General features: G+C 45.7%; 1 long non-coding RNA gene across 1 annotated transcript in view; it reads right to left on the bottom strand.

The window, feature by feature from the left end:
• Nucleotides 1-1719: 1719 nt before the first annotated feature.
• Nucleotides 1720-9902, bottom strand: part of LOC106805168 — a 37104-nt gene continuing 28921 nt past the window's right edge. Inside the window, exon 3 of the long non-coding RNA XR_001393402.1 lies at nucleotides 1720-1762. This is a non-coding gene — a long non-coding RNA (uncharacterized LOC106805168). The remainder of the gene's footprint in view (nucleotides 1763-9902) is intronic.

Here is a 9902-nt window from a genome sequence, read left to right as displayed (position 1 = left end):
TGCGTTCCTACAATATCTTCGTATCCTTGCTGTACATTTCTTCCAACAAAGAGTCTACATTGTCGTGTGCAATTTTCCAGGCTAACGATGATCAATGCTAACATGGATATTTCTTGTTTTTATCGTACACTTCTAGTATTGAAGTTAGATATCAGGTTTTTCAGACAATAAAGAAGCGAGGTTTATGATATCACGGTATACAGAAGTGCCCCATCATTCTCCATACAGCATACATTAAATCCATACTACGCTTATATATATATAGGCCCTATATATATATATATATACGCGCGGTATGGATTTAATGTATGATTTATGATATTATATAAAGTGTGTGTATATTTATTAAAGCGAACGACTTCGCATTTGTTAAAAGCAATTCATATTATTTCGCTCTTTAGTAATTGTTCAAGAAAAGGCCAACAAAAGGCGAAACGTCCAAGAATGTTCAAATTTACAAACGTCATTCAGCTAACGAAACAAAACTGCAATGTAGTATTTTGTATTAGCCATGTTTCGCCGCGTAACATTGCGCTATACTTAAGCTTAAACGACCAATATTTTGAATCGGATGCATAGGTAAAATGCTCGCGTTCATTAGCGCCCATACGCTCTGTCAATGAATGCGCGTGTACGCGTGCATGCGTAGATTTCGACGAAAGTGCTACCTTGCATAAATAATACGAACATGGCTGCTCCGTAGGTGTGAAACTGCACTCTGCTGCAGCTCCCCTTCATCAGCAGGTTTAATGAAACACCTCGGATAATGTAGCGCACTCAATATCTCTGAACTATTCATGAGTTTGTTGGAGCTGTGCGGGATCATTACGGGCTCACTGTAGATCAGCCACCAAAGCGGGGTGTCTAATGGAAAACACTCACAGTTATAAATCTTGCATTGACATTTGCTAAGCCCATGACACCTGGTGTTCAGCAAGTGCTATTCGCGGTGAAGCCATTATATCGGTTCAGGGTTCAGTGAATATGCGATAAGGGCGCGTACATCTCACTGGGACGAAGCTACCGTTTCGACTATAAACGTCCACCGGTATATATCTTTTAGTACCGTCGCGTAAACCTGCATACTGGAATGCAATTAATATTTCGTGGAAACGGGTAATTTAGCGTGTGGCAGATTCAGCACGTACTAAAACATTCATGTGAAAGACATGCACTGCGAATGTTGTATTAGGTATGAATTATTCTGAGTTTTGTTTTTATAGAAAAATAAGCATGACACACACCAGTTTACAGGATAAATCGAATTGCTTTGCATATTTTCTTTGCGCTCGCGAAAATGTACATTTTCAAAGTGTCTGATCAATACATAAGCGCGAAAAATTACCATGTTAACCATTCTGAAGACACATAACTGCGGAATTTCCACATATTCAATTGCTCTAGCAGAATGCAAATTGCGATAGAATTTTTTTAGGAAAAAAATAACATCCTCTCCCGATAACGACTGTAATGCGGACAGTTTATCATGAGTGTCTTGAAATATCGATGAGATACAAGCACCCGCATCTCTTATGCACACGCACGCACGCGCACTCGCATCGCTCATGCACACACACACACACACACACACACACACACACACACACACACACACACACACACACACACACACACGCACGCACGCACGCTCCAGCACACACACACGCACACGCACACGCACACACCTCTGTCCTCTCTGCTCTCTGCTCTCACCTCTCTTTATCCTTCCTCTCTTTATCCTTCCTCTCTCTCATCACTTTACCTGCAACGGTACGAACGCACTCTAATGAAATGACGGTGTGCAATGAGCCGATGGGAGACAGCGTGCGCGTAGAGATAGATATACACGGCAGAATATTCCACGCGCTCATCTAATGGGCGGATTCGTGATACGCGAGGGAGTCTGCGGCTCAATATGCTCGAAGGGATTAGCTGATTAAACGAGTCCGATGTCGTCATTCCGAATGCCGGCGGGCAGACATCTTTGCGATTGACTAGTTTAGGGGGAATCTCGGATTAGACTCAGAGAGAGAAATATGTTGAATATCGAAGAGGAATCCGTCAATTACATCTCTCCAAGAAATCATGGGGTGAAATTAATACTAGTCGTTAACCTGCCGTGCAGATTTAGCAGATATTGTAGCTTTGCAAAGTAAATCGGTGTCTTTCGGCATGCACAGTGTGAAGACAGCGCGAGGACAGGCAGTCGGCCGTGAATCGCAGCCATATACGCATGTGAACAACAAACACTTAACCGATTCCCATCAGATATCCATTGAGCCTAGTCATGCGTGCAAGGAGCTTCTATAATTAAATTACGTATACTTAATGCACTTTATATTGCTTCGAAAGATTGCAAAACCACATCAGGGAAGCAAACCGTGCCTGGTAATTACCATCTTAAGTCCATTATTCCATCTTAAGACGTTGCCTAACACACAAAAACACGGGAAATAACTCGATGACGATCTTTGATATGGACGCATTCCGAAAATAAGCAAATCGATATCTCAACAATACTAGCCGCGCAACCGCTGATACAATAGCACGCATCCGTCTCTAACTAGCAATTTAGTCCGCAGCTGCCTATACATACATACCCAATATTTACTCTCCGCGGCTAAGTAAAAATGCATGATAAGGGCGTGTGTGCGTGCGGGGTGCCTGTGCTGTGTATATATAGATACCACGTAGACTTTACTCGCTTTACCTGCCTAATGTGCCCAGGGACAGCTGAGCATGCCAGAGAGATGGCATGCGAGGCTGTTCAATCGTTAACGGCTAGGCGACTGACTATATGCATCCCAGACTCCCAGTCACGACGAGCCCCACGACTTATCCGTCGCACGAAGATGTGCGGACGGGATTTCGCGACCTACGACAAAGGTAAACACACCCGCGCCGACTGGGATGAAACGAGCCGCATCTCAATAGATCTCGGGCCGTGTTACGTGCGGCGGCGGCAGCGGCCCAACGAGAGAGAGAGAACACCAGAGAGAACACCGCCGCTGACTGATCAGCTCATATAGCGCTTACTGCCGGACAATGGCTCGGGCGATCCTGATCAAGCAAGCATCAGATCCTGATCAAGCAAGCATCAGATCCTGATTAAGTAAGCATCAGATCCTGATCGATCTAATACTATTTTTAATCTCGGTACAGTTTGCAAAGCCGTGGGCTCTTTTATTATATTTGAAGCAAAACGAATTAATATTTCCGGTTGTTTAAAACAGCTGTATGCAAAAGCTGGATATTCAGGTTTTCATATCTAAAACAACTTCACATTTGCATGACGATAGAGATCTTAGACGTCAACAACACTAGCGGCATATATGATTTCCTATTATCTTCAGGTTCGCAGTGCCTATAGGAACAAACGCGCAGCAATATATTCAACATAAAAATCCGCTTAACTAGAATATACATTGCAGGTCACTACCGTTTCGGCTTACAACTTCAGTTACGCAAATCTCACTATATACGCACCGTAAAACTCAGACTAGAATAGTAGCAATGCGTTTCCCTACTAATATCTTCGTATCCTGCTGTACCATATTCTTAAACAAAGTAGTCTACATTGTCCGTTGTGGCAATTTTCCAGGCTACGATGAAAATCAAATGCTAACGATGTGATATTTCCTTGTTTTTATCCGTTAACACTATCAGCTATTGAAGTTAGATAATTCAGGTTTTCTCAGACAATTAAAGAAGGCGAGGTTTATGATATATCACTGCTATACAGAAGTGCCGACCATCACTTTCCATAAGCATACATTAAATCATTTACTACGCTTTATATATATATAGCGCCTGATATTATATTACGCGCGGTATGGATTTAAAATGTATGATTATATGATATTATAATAGTTTGTGATATATAATTTATTAAATAGCGAACGAATCTTCGATTTGTTAAAAAAGCAATTCTATATTATTTGCGCTCTTTAGTAATTTGTTCAAGAAAAGGCAACAAAAGGCGAAAACCGTCCAAGAATGTTCAAATTTACAAACCGGTCAATTCAGCTAACGACCGAAACAAAACTGGCAATGTAGTATTTTGTTATTAAGCCTGTTTCGCTATACTTAAGAGCTTAAACGAATCCAATATTTTGAATCGGCATGCATCAGGTAAAATGCTCGCGTTCATTACGGCGCCATACGCCTCTGTCAATGGAAATGCGGCGTGTACGCACGTGCATGCGTAGATTTGCGACGAAGTAGCTACCTTGCATAAATAATACGAACATGGCTGGCTCCGTAGAGTGTGATAACTTGCACTCTGCTGCCCAGCTCTCCGTTCATCAGCAGGTATTAATAGAAACACGCTCGGATAATGTAGCGCACTCATAATATTCTACTGAACTATTTCATGAGTTTGTTGGACTGTGCGGGTAATCATTTACGGGCTTCACTGTAGATCAGCACCAAAGCGGGGTGTCTAATGGAAAACACTCACAGTTAATAATCTTGCATTGACATTTGCTAAGCCCATGACACCTGAGTGTTCAGCAAGTGCTATTCGCGGTGAAGCATTATATCGGTTCAGGGTTCAGGTGATATGCGATAAGGGCGCGTACATCTCACTGGGACGAAGCTACCGTTTCGACTATAAACGTCCACCGGTATATATCTTTTAGTACCGTCGCGTAAACATGCATACTGGAATGGCAATTAATATTTCGTGGAAACGGGTAATTTAGGCTGTGGGCAGATTCAGCACGTACTAAAACATTCATGTGAAAGACATGCACTTGCGAATGTTGTTATTAGGTATGAATTATTCTGAGTTTTGTTTTTATATAGAAAATAAGCATGACACACACCAGTTTACAGGATAATCGAATTGCTTTGCAGTATTTTCTTTTGCGCTCGCGAAAATGTACATTTTTCAAGTGTTGATCAATACATAAGCGCGAAAAAATTACCATGTTAACCAATTCTGAAGACACATTAAGCTGGCGGAAGTTTCCACCATATTCAATTGGCTCTAGCAGAATTGCAAATTGCCGATAGAATTTTTTTAGAAAAAAACATAAACATCCTCCTCTCCGAAGAACGACTGTAAATGCGGACAGTATTAGTCATGGTGTCTTGACATATCGATGAGAATACAAGCACCCGCATCTCTTATGCCACAAACGCACAGCACGCGCACACATGCCGCTCATGCACGACAGGCACGGACAGCGCGCGAGCACTATCCGGCCGGCTACGCATGCACCCGCATCGCCAATCGTCATACAACGCAGCGCCGTCGCTCACATACCCTGCGAACACAATCGCGCATCGGACGCACATGCACGCGGCACGACCACGTAAGACGCGGCACGACGGGTACGCCCGCACGACACACGGGCAAAACAGGCACACGCCATACGCCCGCGCACGCAGCCGCACACCACCGGACCATACCCGACAGTACCGCGCGCACAGATAATGTAATCACTGGCGCGATGCACGTGTGCGAGGCGTTTCGTTTCAGACTCACTGGCAATTGATTCGAGACTCTCGCTTGGGCTGCAATCTTATTGATGTGCCGACAGCACACTCCTCCGCTGCTGCTGGCCGCATGTGAATGGTGCGTGTTGTGTGAATATTCTCACTGTGGCAGTGTAACGAGGGGTTAATGCCTGCATTCGAAGTGACAGCGACCGCGACTCGAAAGCACTCTTATACGCACGCTACACGTACAGTGGTGGCATTTTGCAATCAAAGTTTCATGCATGATCGAATCGCACACTGGATGCAGATGCGGCCTAGTAACTTCTAATCCTGGAATTCGCGAAAAAAACAAGGCTCCGAAAGAGCGAGCTTATACCTACAATTCCCGTGCAAACGCGAGCATTGTAGACCACGTATACGCTATAACTGAACAGTGCGATTGAAATTTACTTTGTGAGGGGTAATATATGAGACAAGCGAGACAAAACTACCGTCTGTGATTAGTCGTGGCCCTTTTTAAAGCGACACACACGCATATAATGCAGCATCGGCACACTACAAGTAATAGGCAAAGATTCTGAACGCTGCCCGCCATGTTAAAGAAAGCAATTTGCAGAACACGGCGAAGCGTCGGCAGTAGTCATGGAAACGAGCGTTAGAAGCTACAACTTTTAGGCAAGACTGCAAGAAGGCCTGGGTCGTTCTGAAAGGTCATCAATTTAATTCGCATATTTTTTAAACAAATCGACATTAATTCGGATTTTAGCAACAGATGTTACCGGAATTGAGCACACAGGTCTGATTGGATTTCTGAACTATCTAGAGTGCGCAAATTCTCGCAAATGTTTCGCTTACATTCTCTCGCATCTCGCTTCGGCAACGAGCCATGTAAATTTAGGCACATTTGATCGAAATAAATGTGCTTTCTAATGGGAACAACACCAAAATGTTTGTGGGCACAAGTTGAAAATAACGTGCGACAACTAAGCTGAGTTTGATCCATGTACAGCGATATACAGGAAATTAAAGACCGATAATGGAAATGAGGAATCAAGAATCGGAAAATGAGGAACGCGAGATAGCCGCCTAATACTAGCCGTAATATTCTATAGCAGATGGTGACATTTAAAAGGCATACTAGGCCCATTGTATTATGCAATGGTTGACGATGCTAGAAGTAACTACGGCACCTTGTGTAGTTAATAAGTACATTAACCTTACATCAAACGGCCGGTATTAGTAGTTTTGTCTACTGCTGTTTGTCACTGCTGCTTACTAAGAAATGTCTAATTGAAATCCGCAGTCCAAGAATCAGGTTTTACAGTTCAAACCGCTGGCGGCGAAGCGGAGTGTTATAGCAGATTTATAGTGCACCAGCGACATTTATTCGCAAACGTCATGCTCGGCCGTACGCCAAATGCTTCATCAGTGGATTTCGTAAACACGGACGCCCAGTGATAAGGAACTTTTGGTCAGAGCTGTCCATGTGCGTCCTGATTAGTACGTCGTGCTTTTTCTCTGCTATTCCATGTTTAGTCCGTGTGGCCGTGGTTGACACCGCTGGTCACCTCCATTTCATCTGGCGTCCAAAACATACGGGCCCGCGCAAATGTAGTTTTACGTTATCGCTTGACTCTGGATGACATTTACGGCACGTAAACTGATATACTAACAACCGATTTCAAAGTTGCTTGCTTTGTAATGTAACCAGCAGAGATATTGGATCAAACTAATACCGTTTGGCTATACGCGTTATGTTTTTTACGTTATGTAACTAACAAAGGTGGCCAGGTTACTCTTAGCATTCGTCAACATTGCATAATCAATGGGCTAGTATGCCTTTAAGCCGGTTCTGGAAAATTCTAATCGCGTAAAGGTCGCTGTGTATACGCAGCGTTATACGACTGTGTTAGCGCTTTTGTGAAGTGTCTCTTTCAAAAGTGTTGTCTCTCTGAAATTATAGCAATGCACTTCTCCCCAACAATGACTGTGTGTGGTACGTGCGTGACGCTGTGTGCCGTGCGAGCGCCGCTGGCCGCGCGCGCGTGGTGTGTGTGTGTGTGTGTTGTGTGTGTGTGGTGTGGTGTGGTGTGTGTGTGTGTGCGTGCAAGCGTGTGTATGTGGTGCGTGTGTGTGCGTGTGTGCGTGGCTGTACGTGCGTTCGTTCGGCGTGCGTGCGTGTGCGGTGTGTGGACGACAGAGACGGTCTGACGGCGGTTTCGCTGACATGCACCGCTGCATTCCATCACGCGCTCATGATCACTAGCCGGAAGCTCATCGAGCCGCTGACTGAGGGTCACCGAGAAGCTGCCATCTCTCACGCATTCTAACGCTCTTCCCCTCGCGTCACAGTACATCATGACACTCAGGATAGGCAGCGCGCGTAGAATCTGCGGAGACAACCACAGAGAGAGCGCATGCGCCCTGCAATGCAAAGCACGCTGCACGTTGCCTCGCGCAAATAGGCAAATTGTGCATATCAATGGCACCGGGACGTTCGCCGCGGATATCGGAGCTGCGCGGGGCCCCGATTGGCATGCCAGAATTAAAGCTGCACTCCTCCAGCCGGAATCTAATCTCTTGGATGTGGTTAACAGCTCGGCATATTATTATGCCCACCGACGCCCCCGATCCGCGCGCGACGCTGAATGCCCACAATCCGGAATAAGGAGCTACGACACATTCTTTCTTTTTTTGTTCCCTGGCTTGCCATTTCTATGTCACGACGACAACAGCCCGAGAGCCGCATAGAAAATGAGAGAATCGCTCGGTTTCCATGCGAGTCTATATGCCACGCGCGCGACGCTGTATTAAGTTGTGTCGGGCTGTCCCGCTGTATATATGGGAGAGCGGCGGTCGGTTCGCGATCTAACATTAAACCGTCATCTACGCCGGAACTGATCACACATTCGACGTCCTTTCTCTAGGCGTCGGGATAGAAAGGATGGCGAGAAGAAGACATAAATATCGACGTCGTCGGATTAACTCTAGAGGACCTATTCCGCTCTTTACGACCGTTTTCTCCGCAGCGAGATGCTCTTGTAATGTGTGTGTGTGTGTGTGTGTGTGTGTGTGTGTTGTGTGGTGTGTGTGTGTGTGTGTGTGTGTGTGTGTGGGTGTGTGTGTGTGTGTGTGTGTGTGTGTGTGTGTGTGTGTGTGTGTGTGTGTGTGTGTGTGTGTTAGTGTGTGTGTGTGGTGTGTGTGTGTGTGTGTGTGTGTGTGTGTGTGCGCGCAATGTGTGTGTTTTTGTGTGTGTGTGTGTGTGTGTGGTGTGTGTGTGTGTGTGTGTGCGCGGCGCGTGTGTGTGTATCGATCACAAGCCACCAGCTTTGTAAATACCAGTTGCTGCAGTTCTCACTAGGCACAAAGAGTTGAAAGAAAATAACCTAATACACAATCATAAACTGTATCTCTGGTCAGAGGTTGCTAGCAGCTACGGGGGCGACTCCGAGCTATCAGTTAGTTACACGCAGCTCAAAATATCACCGACAAAGACACGTATAGGGTGATGATAGGCTCACTCTGCAGTGTTGAGGGATCATTACTGGTCTTCGGCGAATCCTATTAGGAAAGGTTTAGAGCTGCACGCGGCGCGGCCGACAGTTGAGGAGCAGAGTTGACAACTTCATCGAATTGATGACGTTAATATGCAGCAATCTGACCTAATGAGGCCACTGCATGGGAAGCCCACTCAGAGCCAGTGTCGAGCACTACTGAGGCATCGAGATCCATTAGGCTAGCGATGACATAGAAAGTTCTTTCACCTGTGGCGCCTCAACGCATGTCATTAGAGGCACTGTCCAGCAAACGTTACAATATGGAAGACCGACAATATAAGACGCAGGCGCATCGTCAATTTTGACGTGTCGCAATTGAATTCTTCCTGGAAAAAAAGCGACTAACAAGTAGAATGCAAGCGATCTCATTTACACGCATGCTTTCGTCCTGAGCTTGGATGTTTTGACACAACATACGAGCAGCCATAACATCTCCATTTCGATGGGCAGGCACGTGTAGCTCTCTTATCGCGAGTTGTTTCAGCGTGAATCAGACACTCGGCGCCCAAGTCCCCTTTCCAACCTTCGTTCGGAACTCGCCCCTCGACACCCTTCTTCGTTCAAGAGACCAACGTGCGAACGTGAATATTATAATAAAATGCGCGCGTTGCGATTTTGGTGCGGGAACCGAGCTGTGTGTGTGTGTTTGTGTGTGTGTGTGTTGTGTGTGTGTGTGTGTGTGTGTGTGTGTGTGTGTGTGTGTGTGTGGTGGTGTGTGTGTTTGTTGTGTGTGTGTGTGTGTGTGTGTGTGTGTGTGTGTGTGTGTGTGTGTGTGTGTGTGCGCGTGAGAGTGAGTGTGTGAGTGAGTGAGTGCGTGCGTGCGTGCGGTGGTGTGCTGCGTGCGTGCGTGTGTGTGTGTGTGTGGGGGGGGGGGTGAGTGAGTTCGTGCGTACGGGCGTG

Source organism: Priapulus caudatus, unplaced genomic scaffold, assembly GCF_000485595.1.
Source record: "Priapulus caudatus unplaced genomic scaffold, Priapulus_caudatus-5.0.1 Scaffold103, whole genome shotgun sequence".
Lineage (NCBI taxonomy): Eukaryota > Metazoa > Priapulida > Priapulimorpha > Priapulimorphida > Priapulidae > Priapulus > Priapulus caudatus.
Note: the sequence above shows the minus strand (reverse complement) of the source record. Positions and strands in the feature narration are given on the sequence as shown.